The sequence below is a fragment of the Neltuma alba genome, unplaced genomic scaffold (assembly GCF_004799145.2).
Source record: "Neltuma alba isolate B1F8T4 unplaced genomic scaffold, ASM479914v2 tig00010544_pilon, whole genome shotgun sequence".
Taxonomy (NCBI): domain Eukaryota; kingdom Viridiplantae; phylum Streptophyta; class Magnoliopsida; order Fabales; family Fabaceae; genus Neltuma; species Neltuma alba.
The window spans coordinates 58,284-75,910 of record NW_021635413.1 but is presented as its reverse complement, the minus strand read 5'-3'; the positions used below and the strand labels follow the sequence as shown (position 1 = coordinate 75,910).

General features: G+C 34.5%; 1 long non-coding RNA gene across 1 annotated transcript; it reads left to right on the top strand.

Annotated features, from left to right (window-relative positions):
- The first annotated feature begins 2,115 nt into the window (after positions 1 to 2,115).
- Positions 2,116 to 3,640, top strand: LOC114756928 (uncharacterized). The gene is made up of 3 exons (XR_003741518.1): positions 2,116 to 2,171; positions 2,802 to 2,869; positions 3,628 to 3,640. It is a non-coding gene; the product is annotated as an uncharacterized LOC114756928 (long non-coding RNA).
- The last annotated feature ends 13,987 nt before the right edge of the window (positions 3,641 to 17,627 follow it).

The following is a 17,627-nucleotide window of genomic DNA, read 5'->3' as shown; positions in this document are numbered from 1 at the left end:
CATATTTATCAAGATGAAATCAACTCAATTAATATCATAGTTCAAACACTTGAAATGATGGATAAAATGAAGGAAGTGTAGGATCAAAAAGGGTTAAGCAACAGATAGATGGTTGTGGGTTGTGTTTGGGTAGAAAGGTGTAGAAAAGAATGCCTCTATCATATTCAAAATCATAAATGCACATGTAATTTTAACCAAGAGGTAAAACAAGTTCTAGAGAATGTAAACCATATGAATAATCACTTAAAATAGGGATTAAGGCTCAAGAATATCCTTCCAACAAGTTTCATATCTCAATTGCTCATACAAGAAGTTTTAATCAAAATGCATTATTCACAAGGAATTAGGACACTTATCACAAAAGCAACCCATAAGATAAGGATTAAAAAGATCAAAACAATCACTTAAAAACGTACTTGAATCTCAAAATTGACGATAAAGTCTTAGAGAAATCATGTTCAAAATCCAATGTTCTTGAAAGTCCAAGGATGGACATGGTTTTCAAGAAAAATTGCTTGACACAATGAGGGTAGATTAAAAAGGCATGGTTTGCTTGAAAAAGATGCAAAGGTAGGTTAAAAAGGTTCCTCCTACACATCATTGTAAAAAGAAAAGAGAAGGAAAGTGGTGCACAGCAAAAGAGTCCAGGTTGCGACCTGAAATCAGTGAGGTCACGACCTGAGTGCATAGAAGCACCAAGTCAAGAAGGGGGGTTAAGGTCGCGACTTAAAATTAGAGAGGTCGTGACCTGAATACATAGAGAGCCCTCTCTTGCTAAAGTCAAACCTCAAGTCACGACCTGAAGTAGGGAAGTCCCGACCTGAGGTCACAGAAACTACCAATGAAAATTTTTCAAAGCTTGGCCAAAATTTAACCAGTAAAAACTCTTTCAGCAAGCATCAAAACAGATAGAGATGATCCAATACACAACAATTCACCATCCATAATCAATTCAAAAGCCAAATAATAATGATGAAAGATGGGATTTTCAAAAAAAAGATTTTGCCAAAAATTCTGAAACAACTATAGAAATGATGCGACACTAGGAAACAGTAAAGTGAAATGAATCCATCCCCCACACTTAAACTGACAGTGACCCCACTGTCAAAGGGTAAGGAAAAAGAACAACAGCAACTAAAGATAAAAAATACAGTAAATCAACCATTCATTGCAATAAAGTTTAAAATTATAACTGTCTGCTTGGTCAAGCAGTGAGGACAAGAACAGCAAGGGAAGAAAATTATTGAATTGAAAAGCTACAACCTAAATTAAGCTAAACTACTTTTCCTACTGGTTAGTTCCCTCCCCCACACTTATCTCAAAAACACAGGGAATAGGTAAATAAGATATGTGAAGGAAAGAAACAACTTGAGGTGTTAGGGGGTTGATAGCTCTCCTTGAAGAATCGCAAGCGTTCATTTTTGACTTGGAAGAACCAGCCTAGAGTGTCCTTCATAACAACCTTCCCGTGCTAGCATGTGGATAAAACTTCAAAGGGTCCAATTAGTTTGGCCTGTTTTCCTGCCTCTGGTGTGTGACTGGTGGATAGCAGACCCCACACTTTAGCACCAGCTTTAATCTTGACAGCTTCCTCAGGGGTTGATAGACTAGGGTCCTCAGGTGCCACATCAACCATCTTGTAGTTGCCAATGATGGGAGGAAAGTGGTGGAGGTTATCTTGATCTTCTTTTCCTTAGGATCCCCTTTCTTGCTATCCGTAGCACCAACTACTGTTTCGTGATTAGCTGTCTTAGTTTAGGGTGTGGAGACGGTAGGGTGAAAGGCAACTGGAATTATGTAACATCCCAATTTTTTTTTTATTATTCCTAGTGTTTAGTTAAGTTTAGAAGGAGTTTAATGCTTGATAAATGAGTTTTATTCTCTATTTATTTAAGAAAAGAGAATTATTGAAAATAAGATTTATAAAATATGTATATGGAAATTACTGAATAATAATAATAAAACGAATTAAAAAAAAAGGGAAAAAAAGGGGTACCAAACTATAATTTTGTCCCATTTTAATATGGGGTCTTTAACTGGAATTTATGCCAAAATATTATTTTAACCGTTGGGGGGCCAGAGAGAGAAACATTTCGACGTCTTCCTTTTTCACCTTCTCCGGCGCCTTCTCTCATTTTTCCAGTAGGGTTTCAACTTTGCAGATCATTTTGGTAAGCCAAATGACTTCTTTTCATTAAACTCTCTTCATGAAAGTTTTTCCACTCATCTAAATCTATCTAATGATAGTAGTTTTATACTGTTTAGAGATATTTTTTAGGTTTAGGGTTTGAAGCAAGTGTTGAGTTTTGATGATAGGTAAGCATAGTATTGTAAAGCTATTTTAGTAGATCATTTCTATCAGTTTAGTTTTATTTATTGACTGACCTAATATTTTTAAATGAATTATTTTAGTTAAACAGATATTTATTTATGAAAAATATGATATTTATACCATGAAACTGTTGATTAAATTATTTACTTAGATGCATTTGATGTATATTGAATTTCTAATGGTTGGTTTTTGAGATTTAAAGTTAAAACAGGATTTTTGAATTTTAAATATGATATTTTCAGATTTAAAAATTTGAGAAAAATCTGTATTAAAGTAAATAATTTGAAAGGTTTAAATGAAAATTTTGGATTGTGAGGATATATAAATTTTATGCTAAAAGACTTAATTATGGGTTATGAGAGGTTTGGGTTTAGCATAGAATTAGAAATTTTAACTTATATATATGTTTTAGTTTAAGTAATTAATTAAATAGCTTGTGTATTGATATGTAAATGTATTGGTTGTGTAGATTAAATTATTGGGCTATTGGTATGAGCACGGGGTTAACCTTGTGGTAATACTTGTTCTAGACAAGAGGTAACCACTTTCCACTTATTATTCATGCTCGTAGGTTATTTGTGATTAATTTTGAATTATAAGGAATTTATGAAATATTATTGAATTATGATGTGAGCTATGAAAGTATGTTGTTATTGAAATTGTCTTGTGAGACTTTTCTTGCAAAAGATATATGTTTACTATTATGATGATCTCAGGTATTATGAGTTAATTGAAAAATGGAAATCCCAATTGACTTTTACATGATTTTTTTTATGAATGCAATATTTTGAGTGTTGATATATGAGGGGTGGCGGATGTTGATGATGGGTACTATAACAAAGAGGATATAAGGGGGTGAATTATGTACATTTGAGGATATAAGGTGGTAGGGCCATCAGGTGTACACTGATTGGTCCTTTGGCCCAATTATTCATTATAGGGCATTGACACCCTACTAGTAGACTAGAGGGGGAACCCATGGTCCGGTCTTGTGCTCTGTGGATTTTGGCCAGTCCATATCACTTAATCGGTGAGCTTGTCTAATTACCAGTCACATGGATGAGGATTTAGCCTATGTGTTTAGTCAGAGGATATAAGGTGGGTGGATATAAGGGAGGTGAAAAGATTATTGATTGTACTTTTTATATGCTTTGACAATATGAAATTTGTTGGAATACTATGAATTTGCAATTGTCTCACTTGACACGTCACGAGCACTTACTTGTATGCTTGATAAGTAGGATTGTTGGTTACTGAGACTTTTGTCTCACCCCGTTGATTTAACACTTTTCCAGGTGATAGTTCCCATTCGGGTCAGTCAGGGAAGGCTCCGAAAGCTTAAGCTGCTATTGCAAAATTGTAGCGCTTCCACTCTTTTGTTTGTGTTGGATAGATGTATATTGCCATGATAGGGCCCATTCCACATACTCTGATATGTTTGAGATTGATTATTGTGACAGTGTACTTTTGAGAACTGTTACTGGACTGTATGCTGGTAGAAGGCCGGGGGCCTTTAGGCATTTGCATGTGATTTCTTTTGTTTGATATGAGTGGTGAATCCACAGTGATCTTTGACATCAAATGACTTTTGATTTTGTTGAAAGTTATGAAAGGTACTATTTAGTAAAATCGTGTTATGGGCTTATGGTTGAAAATGATATTCTAGATTTATAATACCCAAAGCCCTATCCGTTATGAATATCTTTTTACACGTAGTTAATTTAGAAAAGTTCTTTTAACCATGATAGACATATTTATGGATTGGTTTAACTCTTTTTCTAACATGGTTAATCTCATATGATTTAGGATGTTTATATAACCATGATAGTATTTCTCAATATTTTTACAAAGTTTCTTTTCTATCATGGTTAACTTTTCAATATTGATTAATTTATAAGTGTAGTAGTTTCATTGTTACAAATTACATGTGGTCCATGCACAGTGTTAGATATGATTAGTTTTGATGATGTCAAATAATAGAGCAAAAAGTTTACATAAATTATTTATCTCATATTTTGACTAACTATCATACTTAATATCTTGTGTAGTTTTCTCAAGAAAAGAAAAGAGTTATTATGTTGCACTTTGAGTTATGGAGAATGATCAAGAGGAAGAAGAAGAAGAGAGATTGAGAAAAGAAGAACTTGCAAGATCAAATGAAAATATCAAGATTCAAGTTCATAGATTTGATGTTAAATGTTGCTACACTCAATCAGAAGTTTGGATGGCTCAGTCGGAAGCTAAAATATACAACCGGGAAGTTATACCATCATATATTGAGTCGCCCTTCATATAAACATGGAAAATAAGCTTCAAAGGTGATTTTCATGGGCAATTATCGATCACTTGATCGATCATCCATTTATCGATCAAGTTATCGATAAAATGCATCCTCTGTTATGCTCTGTTCTTCGTTCAGCTCTGACATAGGTTCGGTATTTCTTCAATATCTCTCAAACCACAAATCCGTTTGAGGTGAAACTTAATTCATATGAAACTAGACTCAGAACACGGTTCCTGGACACCAAAATCAACTTCAAAGAGTTTCATATGAGGGAGATATGTTGCTCGAAACATTGCAGTAAGGATTAACGCCTTGATTCCGACCTTTAGTCATTGTGATGAAGATAACTTTTCAACCACAACGAATTTTTGGGTGATTCTTATTGCATTAGAAAGTAGACTCAAAGAGATTTCTGGGGATAGGTCATTTGCAAAATTTGGAGTTGAATTGGAAGAGTTATGATCACTCAAAGTTGACCTTCGTTCTGCTTGAATCAGACTTCGCATTTATTGAGGCAAAGACCAGAAGTTCTACATTGATTGATTAAGCTCTCAAACAACATACTACTCAAACATGTTATTGAGTAAAAGCACTAGAAGAAATGAAGAAATGAAAATACATTATCAGATGTTACTCGAGCCTGATCAAGCAACTACATATTCGATCATTTTATCGAGTTCCTGGTACTATCTCTTTAATTCTTCTCTTTTATCTTTATATGCATTATTGAGGTTTTATAACCTATTGGATAAATGGCTTTCGGATAACATTATGGATAGATGTATTTATCGATCACTTGATCGATAAACAAAGTTAACGTTATGGATAAATAGGCATTTATCGATAGCATGATCGATAAATAGATTATCGATGACAAGACAGATAAATGGTAATGCGTTCTACTCATTCTATGTTTTGCTTTAGTCTTCATTTATCGATTACCTCATCGATCAGTCATTTATCGATAATATGATCGATCATTGCTCTTACATGTCTACCCTGTTTTTCACGTAACGTGATCGATAAATCAGTTCTTTGAATTTACAGGATTAAATCTCCTTGTTTTACTTTATCGATAACTTTATCGATCACTCATTAATCGATCACCTATTCGATCAACCTACATGGCATGTGTTTTCTCCGAATATACTTTTGCTTATTGTTTATCGATAAGGTTATCTATTATTTGTTTATTGATAATGTGTTCGGAAAATCATTACTTAAAATTCTATTCTATAACACTTTGTTTATCGATAACCTTATCCATCATCCATTTATCAATAATTTGTTCGATCATCAATGACTGAAGTTTCATTTCTGTAACACTTGGATTATCGATAATCTGTTCGATCAACAAGTGTTCGATCACTTGTTCGATCATGGAACGTTTTCCGTTTAAACATCAGTCGACTATGATGATTCTTAAAATCAATGATCTATTTTCTTTCAAGCTTTTCTCAGCCTTCTTTTAACATATAACTCTTTATCGAAAAGACACGAAGGCAAACGTAACTTGAAAAGGTTTATTCTTGCATAAATCATTTTTGGGTCACTGTATTCATGCTTCATCATTTATCGATCATTTGTTTGATCATCATATGATCCATAATCTATTCGATAATTGCGTCTATCTGCTATATCTTTTCTTCATGTAATTAATCGATAATATGATCGATCAAAGGATTATCGATCAAGGCATCGATTAAGTAAGTTTATCTTACTTTCTGAATATCTGAAGATCTGATGATTGATTCCATGTTTTCCAACTTATTGTTTTTAAGATTATCAGATACTTATCACTTGATTTGAGGAAGATTATTTCAGGTAAAGAGCCACAACGAATTTATGATGTGAAGAATTGACTTTCATCAGGAGCTTCCAACGGCTAGTTTCAACGGTCATATTCTTCAAGCCAAACGGGAAGAAAATGCTCAACGGTCAAGTACCCAACATCATCTATAAATAGAAGAGCATTCAAAACAAGAAAAAAAAAGAGAAGAGTCTGAGCTTACAACATCAAATGCTAAAATGCCGAATCAACATATTGTCATTTAGAGCTCCGAGAGAAAACTCCCTGTCTCTGTACTTCAAAGACTAAAACTTATGTATTCGTAAGATAGAGAGGAGAGTTTCCCAGACGTGCTTAAGTTTCATCTATCACTTTTTTGAGAGAAGAAATATTCAATCTTCTTTATCATTGCTATTACGGTGGGTAAGGGGGAGTATTACCTCAGTGAGAGGTTGTTGTTGAATTAGACTAGTTAGTCGAACGATTGTAAGTGGCGACACAAGTGCCCGGATCAAACTTGTGGTTGTAGCGGTTCTCAAGTACCCATGTTAAACTTGAGGGAGATAGTCGATTGAAAATCTCAGGGGGAGCCTGGGGACTGGACGTAGGTCAGTGAGGACCGAACCAGGATAAATCACTGTTTGCATCTTCTCTTCCCTTACCTCTTTATATTTCCAGCTAAACTATTTTACTACTGTGATTATGCTTATCTCGATTCATTGTTTTTTATACTCAGAATTTCTTATGAATTTCATTACATTGCGAAAAGATTTTTAATTTTAATCAACACCCAATTCACCCCCCCTCTTGGGTGTTCAGCCATTCCAACACACAGCACTCAGGGCATGTAGCTCCCTGAAACAGTTGAAGCACTTCTTCTTAGAAGTCTTTGCAGCTCTACTAACACCTGCATTAACATCAGAAACAAGGCCTCTCTCAAGCTTAAGGGGGTTAGTAGAAGACTTCTTAAGTGTATTATTAGCAATAGTAGGATCAGATAGAGTGGGAAGGGTGGAATCTAACTAATGGACAATAGAACAGCCCATGTCACTACCATTGAAAAGGGAGGGGGAAGCAGAATCAAAAGCATGGGATGAAACATGTATTTTATTAACATTATAAAGCTCATCAATGAACAACCCATCAACAAAATTAACATCACATATAGAATAATCTTCACGCGGTTGTTTTATTTGTTCATATATATTGAAATAGGCAAATTTATCCCCAATAGACATTATGATAGACCCTTTTTGTATGTTAATGTTAGTATTAGCAGTTCTTAAAAAAGGTCTACCCAGAATTAAGGTCCCATCCCTATGTTGTTCATTAGGCATATCCAAGACATAAAAATCAGCAGGGATAACTAAGTCTTTGACTTTCACTAGGATATCCTCTAAGAAGCCATATGGGTATCTTATGGTCCTATTAGCTAACTGGAGCCTTATGGTGGTAAGTTTAAGACTTTTGACTTGTAAGGACTCATACATTGACCTAGGCATAACATTAATGGAAGCACCTAAATTAAGTAAAGCCTTAGGAATAGTTGTCCTACCTATAGTGCAAGGTATAGTGAAGGAACCAAGGTCATTACATTTAATTGGGAGTTGTGGTTTAAACAAAGCAGACACACTGGAGGGTAACTGAACTCTTTCATTAGGTTTAAACTTCCTCTTATGTGTGCACAACTCTTTTAAAACTTTGGCATACTTGGGGACCTTTTTAATCAATTCAAGCAAGGGTATATTCACTTCAACTTTTTTAAAAGTTTCAAGCAACTCATTATTTTGTTTTTCATTAGCAATTTTCATACCTTTCAAGTAAGACTAAGGAAAAGGGAGTTCATTGAGATTTACCTCTTTACCCTCATTACTCATGGCTTCATGAGTGCTTGTTTCCATTTTGTCTTTCCTTTGTTTGCCCTTACATTTTGATCCTTCCATATTGTTTTCCTTTTCTTGTGTGTCTTTATTTTCTTGGGATCTCTTCCTACTCAAAAGTTCCTCCTCCTTAGAACTTTCAGGTTTGCCCAACCTCATAGGAGTGAGTAAAGAACTCTCTATTTCTTGCTCAGATACATTTTTACCTACTTTTTCATCCTTAAAGTGGACCTTTCTATCACTTCTTAAGAACATCACATTAAGAGCTTTAGGATTGATCACCATGTCGGAAGGAATGTTACCCCCACTCTTGGCTTGTATGTCATTGATCGCGTTAGACAGTTGGGCCAAATGACTAGTGACATCGGTGTTCTTCAAGGTAAGCTCCTCCAATTTCTTGTACACATCTGAGTTATCCTTCTACATCCATTCAAAGATAGTAGTTATAGAGATGAACTTATCATCACTCTCCTTTATTCATCCTTCGATGTTTGTCATCTGTGCAGCCATACTCTTCAAGAGTTGAGAAGTGTCATCCCCTCTCGGTGGTTGAGATACCATAGTGTTTTGTGGAGTTGTTACTATTGCCCTTCAAGGATCTTGAAAGTTGCTCGATGAAGCTTTAGCATTGTGAAATTGATTACCTTGGAACTGATTTGGCCTATTTGCTCCTCCTTCCCATTTAAAGTTTAGGTGGTCTCTCCAACTAGAATTATAAGTGTTTGAGTAGGGGTCCCTTTTCTAATATTGCCCCTCTCTACTTTGGTACATTGCATTCACTTCTTCAACCAGCTTGGGACAATTTTGAGTGGTATGCATTAGGGAATCGCAAACCTCACAAGTTGTAGCCACTAAAGCAAGAGATTGTGGCTTGTTGGAGCGTAAACTTTTAACAATGTTTGCAAGCTTAGACATATCTTACACTAGCTTGACCAAAAGTGGATCCCTTTTAGCTTTATGGTCTCTTGGATCCCTTGAACCTACATGTTGTCCGTTGAGAGTAAAAGTTCTTATTAACTCCCATGCAACTCATGGTTCCATATTCTCCACGGATCCATTCGCAGTAGCATCTAAGACTTGGGCATCATAAGGCAACAATCCATTATAGAAATATTGTACCAAGTGCTCCTCAAGGATTTAATTGATTAGGGCACCGGGTAAGCATTTCTTGAAATCAGCTCCAGAATTCGAAGAATGACTCGAATGGTTCTTGCTTAGCTGTAGAAGTTTCCTTCTGGGCAGCTGAGATCTTGGTAGAGGGGAAATACTTGTCCAAAAATGCTTTCTTCAAACTAGTTCGTGACTCATAAGCGTTGTCCATGTAGAGCAGTAGGTTCATGTACTATTCTTTTGCTTTTCCCTCTAAGAACAGGTGAAACACCTTCCACATGACATCATCAATGCTTGCACCCACTGGCTTCATGGACAAGCACTGCATGTAAAGAGACCGGAGATGAAGGTACGGGTTTTCTCCTATAAGACCATGAAACTTAGGTAATGAGTGGATCTATTGACCTTTAATTTCAAAATCTGCATTAAAAGTAGGAAAAGCACTAGGCCTAGGTTCAAAATTCCTATCAGATTAAGTTAATTCCTTGATAGTTCTACCCCTAGGTTGTCTAAGGATCCTATTCTAGCCATTATTCTATCCCTGCCCATCATTACCATCATTATTAGGTCTATTATGATTGCCATTCCTATTTCCCCCATTCGGAGCAATTTCAACCATGATTTCCTCTTCTACTTCCACACTCTCACCATGGGATCCTGTATGTCTACCTCTCCTACCTCTATGTGCTCTAAGCATGCACAATTACTCAAAATCAAGCACAAATAGAGTGAAAGAGAAAAGTAGTGTCAAAACTTTGATATTTACCACGTGTATATTTCAAAACTGAGGCAAACTCAATGATTTCAAATAATGCTTAATAAGTTTGAGGTGTATGAAGTGCTATATACTCTCAAAGTATGTGCAGAAAGTAAAGCTATGCAAAAGAGTAAGATTGGACACGCAGAAAAAATTTTCAGTGCAAAACCAGATCAAGTCGCGACTTGAGATCACATAGAGCAACCTTGAAAGGAAAAGGAACTAAGGTCACGGCTTGAAATAGTACAGGTTGTGACTTGAACAGACGAAGAGCAAAACTGGAAAACAGAAGGCTGGGGTTGCGACAAGCCACAAGTCAGGTCACGACTTAAGCACTAAGGTTGTGACTTCAAGAGTATGAGGTCGCAACTTCAAGTCACAGAGAGCTACTTTTGTAAAACCTTTGAAAAAATTCACTAAGTTTTTCAACCAGATGCTTAACAGACTATGCACAAAATTAAAGACTTCAAGCAATTGGCTAAAACAGTTAGGATCAAGTTAGAACAAAATACAAAATGCTGTGCAAGAATGCAAATGTCAAAGTATAGAAAAGCAAGATATTTGTTTTTATTTGCAAAAATTTTTATGCTATAAAATGCAGAAACTAAGTTCAAAAACTAAAACTCAATGAAAATTGACCCAAATCACAATGGAAAAACCAATTACTAGGGAACCCATTTCTTGGCTTCCCAGTAATGGCGCCATTGATTAGGTCCGAATGTCACCTTTTGGGATCGTCAAAAATTGTGATTACACCAGGTAATATAATATAGGGTGCAACCAATCGTTCTTCTCGAGGAGCATTTTATTAGAAAACAACCTAGTCTAAATTGGTAATAACAAACATGATGATTTGGGTAAAGAAAAAAGGGGTTTTTAACTATTTAAGAGTGGTGCAATAAATGTAAAGTGCAAAGAATTAAATGTTTTGGTATTTTTTGAACGAAGAAATGCTTTGCATTAAAAGGGAATTATAGTGAAACAGTCTCTTGATGATGAAAAACTCAGCTATTACTACTCTTTAAAATGAATGGGAGTTTTAGAAAGTCTCTAAGTCTGAAGAAAACCCTAAGTAATCACTTGGGTCCAATGTCTTAATTATGAAAACTCACTTTAATCAAAGTTAATTAACTCCTCTTAAAACATTATTAGAAACCACTTATAGTGTATATGAACAAATGATGCAAATATCCTCATAAAGTCAATCGACAATCATTGAATACCAAATACACAGATTAATCACCAGTGATCACTAATAATTGAATGAACAAATACAAGGATTCAAAACTAAAATTTATATATATATGAATGATCCAACATTAACAGTATCTAATCCAAATACATTCAATAGTCTGAACACATGATTTATAATCATAAATCAAGTCTAAAACAAATGCATAAATCTCTAAATCTAGAAATCTCTAACACAGAATCAAACACCAGTTAGACCAATAACTCCCCTGTTAGATCGTTGAGCTCAAGCTTTGTCTTCTATCACTAAGAGGCTAAGGGTTTAGCCTCTCATGTCTTTAAACCAATTGCAATCACTCCAGGAATGAACAGCCATGGTTGATGCTAAAAATAGGGTTGGAAAAATGGAGAAGAGGATGGTTGAGATGGTTTAATTGGTTCAAAAATGTAGAAAATGATGAAAAGATGAAGAAAAATGGAGGTTTTGGCTGGAGGATCAATGGAGGCTAGAGAGGGAATGGAGGAGGCTACTATCCTTGCAAATTTATAGAATGGGAGACTCTCCGTTCATGGTGGTTGCCCCTCTTAGGTGTAGAAGCTCAAAACCTATTCCAAAATGCACAGCTTCACTTAACACACTCAGGTTGCAACCTCAGGAGTGTCAGGTCGCGACTTAGGGGGTCCAAGTCACGACCTCAAAGGTTTCATGTCGCGACTTGGGAATACAGAGAGCATTCAGTCTTGATTCAGGTCCAAAACATGTAGTTTCATTAAAAGGACATCCAGGTCGTAACCTCAGCAGTCCATGTCACGACCTAGGAAGGCAGAACACTCCAAACTCTTATGTTTTGGTCCTTGTAACAATGTGTCTCCATTAAGGCTTTATCTTGGGTCTTAAATCCTCCTCTAATTTCCTGAAAATCACAACAAGGGAGCTTTGTAAAGATTAACAGATTACATATCAAGGCACTTACAATTAAGAAAGGAGAATTGACCCTTTTTAGCCCTTAAATAGCAAAATGCAATGTATAAACCAACGTAATCAAAAAGCTGTAAATGCATGCATAATGAAGGTAAAAGTGTTGCAAAACATCAGAAAATACTCGAGAAAACCATATAAAGATAGGGTTCTATCAATATGACCACTTGGCCTTTCTCTCTCCCACTTATTTCTCTCTCTAGATTCTATTTTGCAAGAGTTTCCCTATAGGTCTATGGCTTGCACGAAAATGAGGGGTGGGGAGGGGGTATTTATAGAAAACAAGACTGAATCTGGGCCATTGATCTTAAAAATGTGTGGCTTGATCTGGACCGTCCATCTTCAAATGTCCCATGATATCATGTTTACATCATCAAGCCACATGTCTTTAATCTAATTGTATACGTGTCTTGCATCCAACCGTACACTTGTCTTGCATTTGACCATACATATAATATCTTTTTTTCCCCATCTAACCGTACACTTGTCTCTTTTATATTCCTTTATCATTTTGGCATTAAAATATGGAGGAAATTAATATAAAATTCGTGCAAAATACAACCCTCAGTATTCCTCCACTTATCTTGCTATTCTACACCATATAGGGTACTTTTTCGGGTCCTGATTTTCCCAAAACCACTGGGACATGTTATGATACCATTTTCTCACCTCAAAGAAATCCACATGGCATTATAGAGCATGCCCAAAGAGGGAGTGATGCTCTTCCCTTGTTCTTACATTAAAATAATTAATCATATTTATTTCGGAGTGAACTTGACCGAATTTTTGCTATCGGTCTACGACTCTAAGAATCTGTCCCTAGATACCAATACTATTTATTCATCACAGGGAATTCCTCTAATTTTTCTTAAGTCAAAAGTCAACCTCTAGACATTTGACTTTGACTTTCCTAAATAGTATGTAAATAGGCTTTAAATTCCATTAAAGCCAACCTTTTTGCTTTTTGGGGACGAAATTATTTTTAAAACCTATGATAATTCCTCAAGTATCTTTCCCCATTTCTTTCGAATTATTTGAGGCCTCCCTATACTTTAAATAATTCATTTTCAATAATATTCAAAATCAGTCAAAACCCTACGAATTCCACAATTCTTTCGAAGGGCATTTTCATCATTTTTCACCTCATACAGGCCTCTGAACTTTATTCCTATTTTTCTGAAATTTTTCTAAAGTGTTCAGGCCTTAACCCACAATTTCCCATTTCTTGGGATTTTTCTAGGATTTTCGAGCATAATTTCTATTTTTTCCCTTACCAACCCAAAACTTTACAAAATTACAATTTTACCCCTAGTTTGGCTTAACCTCAAAATTCACCTCAGTGAGGCCTCCAACATAACCTTTGGCCTTTATTTATCTCTATTTCTTATTCTTGGGCTCCGAGACTTCATCCAAATCTCTAACTTCCTCTTTTCTTAGTCCCAGAAAACTTTTATTTTGCGATTAAATCCCTTGGAATCCTTTTGTCCTTCTAGAGAACCTCTGGGACTCCTGCCATAAAAGGTCTGATAGTCTGCCAATTTTGGGCTAATTCTGGTGCTTCTAGGCCCAAAATGTGGGATGTGACACTTAAACTGAAACTTGATATAAATTGAGAGGACTAAATATACATTTTAACCTATAAATTATTATCAATACGTCTGAAAGAATTATTTGGTCATAGATTTTTTTCTACCAGGGTCATAGATATTCATATGACTTATGCCAGGAAACAATTAATTATTGGTATTCCTTGCACATGTTATTTGGTGGAATGTGGAAACAACTTAATTTTCTTGAAATTATAATTCACATCCCGATGCAATCGCAAATGACATCCAAAGCATATCCAGTAAATCAAAATGAAAATCACAGCAGGCTGCCTCTTAATCTTTGGGGCAGAATGGGGTAATTATTGTTTTTTTTAAAAAAAGTTTATAAGTCAACCAAATTACATATCATCATATCTATTATGGCCCTGAAATAATGTAAGACAATTGATAATTTTTAATTAACATTTTAATTATTTATTATATACTTTTAATAAAAATAATCTAGTGGTTGAAGCATGAGGCACTTGCAGGTTTTTGAAGCCTAGGCGCTCGCAACCATAGGACAACATAAGACTATGTATAGTATAGCTTTTTTCTTCTCAAGCTTTTACAGTTAGCAATATGTCATATGCTACCTTACCGAGTAAAGACCAAATACCAGAATAAAAATTAGTTATGGGCCAAATAAAATAGTAGAAATACAAATAAGGCACTATATGAATTTAGACGTGGGTTGAGATAAAAGCATAATTTTGAAAACTTATAGATAAGGAAGGATAATTTTGGAAAAATGCCCAGAATTTCAGAAAATTCCCAGGATTTTGTGGTAAATAGAGAATAATGTCTTGAATCATATTGGAGGCTAAGAAGAGATGAAAATGAGAAAATCACCTCAGAAAGAAATTTTATTTAGTTTCTGAAAATTTGGTTAATTAAGGGTAATTAGTCAAATTTAATTATGAAAAATACTAGGAGGCCTCAAATGATCAGGCAAAAATAATGGAAAAATTATTTTATGATTAATGTGAAATTATTAAAAAGTTTTTATGCTCAGGAAATGAAAATTTTGGCTTAAAAATATTTTATGCGATTTTATCTTAAAATAGAGTAATTTCTCATCCGAGGGGAAATGCTTAGTGACCAAATTTGTAGTTGAAAAAATTGGACAAATATTTCTTAAATAAATGTGAAATTTTGATGGTATCAAATTGATTATATCTTTAAAGAATCCTCAAAAAAGCATCTGTAGAAAATTAATGCCATTTTTATTGGGGGATTGGAATTGAGAGAATTATTAAAAGCATTAGGAAGAGGGCTCCATAGCCTTCTAAGAGGACACGGGGGGTGTGATTCTAAAAAGGAGAGAATGGAATAAGAAATCGTAGTCATATGATCAGGAGAAGGCATAAAATAATAATTTTTGATTGGAGTTGGATTTAAAAATTTATTAAATGAAGTTAAATATTAGATAAACTCATCAGCTCTCATCTCTCATCTCTCCCATTCCTCATTTGCCTCCGCTGCGTCCCCCGGGGGGGGGGGGAGTGAGAGTGACAAGAGTGAAATAAAGAAGGGAGAGCAAAGAGGAAAGGGGAAGAAAAAGGAGGAAGATCAAATTTCTATAGGTGAGATTCTGTTTTAAATCCATCATCACCTCTAGTTTTCTCAATTAAGATCATCCATGGTTTCTAAACCCCTCTTGTGTTTCGCGAGAGAAGTTTAGAGATAAAGGTTTTAAGAGGAGAATCCACAAAGAATCAAGCTTGGACCTAGGTAAGTGAGGTCTATTGTTGTGGATAATGTTGATGATGTTGTTTATGGTTGTTAACTTGCGTTGCTATTTTTTCTGATAAAAATATTTGTTAAGTTGTTCTTGAATTTTTAAAATTTTGGGAAGAAAAGTAAGGGGAAACGTTGAAATTTCTAGAAAATTTGAAAAGGATGATTTGTGAATTTAGGGTTAAGAAGGCAATTAATCGTTGAAATATAGTGAATTAATGGAATGGAAATTGAAAAAATTACTTTGTTCCCCATATTCCGTGCTTGGACCAAAGCAAGGCATGGGATAAAGATGGATTTTAACCATGTAGAGTAGAAGTGTGAAAAAGCATTAGAAATTAACAAATTCAATTAATGTCCCTAGAATTTTCTATAAACAGAACCTTGATTTTTTTTCAACAACACTACAACATCACTCATAGTAAGTCATGCCTCAGACAAGTCAATACAACAATTTAATGCCAGCTTAAAAATTGTTGATATATGACGTAATATATTATCATTATTTTGATTTTTTCTATGCAGCAAATTGCCATCTATAATATTGATAATTGAATTCAGTGTGGATTTGCTCACCCAATCCTTCAACCTTAACTCGTCAATAAGCATATTATCCGTTGGCTTCTTCCTTGTAAACATCTCCATTAGTAAAATATCATAACTATACACATCTCCTTTGGTAGAAATAATTCCTTTCGATCCGTACTCTGCGTGTTGAATGATTAGTACAAAAATCATGGCGTGATAGCATAAGGTTTGTGATTAAACTTTTCTTTTTTTCCCATCAATTCAAATCTCTATACATGAAGACGTAAGATATTGCTAGAAATTGAGCAATATTCCTTTCAGTCTTATATATAAGTTACAAATAATCAAACTATACTGAAAAAAAGTTGGCTAAAATTGGTTAAAGGTAATAATGTAATTTTTTTTCTAAAATATATACCCTTATTTATGGAGAAGGTGAGTGAAAGAGATAATGAATGGGAAAAGATATGAGAGGGAATGAGTGAAAAAAATGAGAGAGACATTTAATTAATTGAGTGGTAAAAATGGAAAGAGTGAATTAAATTTTCTCACAAGTACAAAGTTTAACTTATAAAAATGACTAGTCATATTCCAAAAAATTGTAACTTATATTTAGGATCAAAGGGAATATAAAAGTTTTTATATAAAGCATAAAAAAAAGAACAGAAATAAATCCACATAAAAATGGAAAGAGTGAATTAAATTTTCTCACAAGTACAAAGTTTAACTTATAAAAATGACTAGTCATATTCCAAAAAATTGTAACTTATATTTAGGATCAAAGGGAATATAAAAGTTTTTATATAAAGCATAAAAAAAAGAACATAGAAATAAATCCACAATATTATGATCAAACCATTACCTAGGGCCATGTAGCCAATTGTTGCCAAAGTTTTAGTATAGATTTCTAGTTGTCTTTCACCAAACAATTTAGCAATGCCAAAATCACTAAGACGTGCCAGCATATCTCCATCCAACAAAACATTGCTTGGTTTTAAATCACAATGAACAACTGGTGTAGGAAAACCATGATGAAGATACTCCAAAGCTATTGCCACATCAATCATTATGCTCAACCTTTGCATGACATCTAAATAATAGTTATGAGAGTACAACCATCTATCGAGACTCTCATTTTTCATGAATTCCATTACTAGAGATATGAAATGATTATTTGTGCAGCTACTAATGATCTTAATGAGATTGCAATCGTAAATTGCACATGACGACACATTCAATATCAAAACTTCTTAATGCTTCTTCCATATCTATGATAAATACCTTGACAACAACTATCCTTGCATTTGAAAGAATTGCTTTGTATACTGATCCAAAACTTTTAGAGCCAAGAAGATTACTCTCATTAAATCCATTTGTTCCTTGTAGAGCTCATATTAGGATATTTTGGTTGGTGTATCCAAATTTAATAAATCCCTTTCGGTTGCATA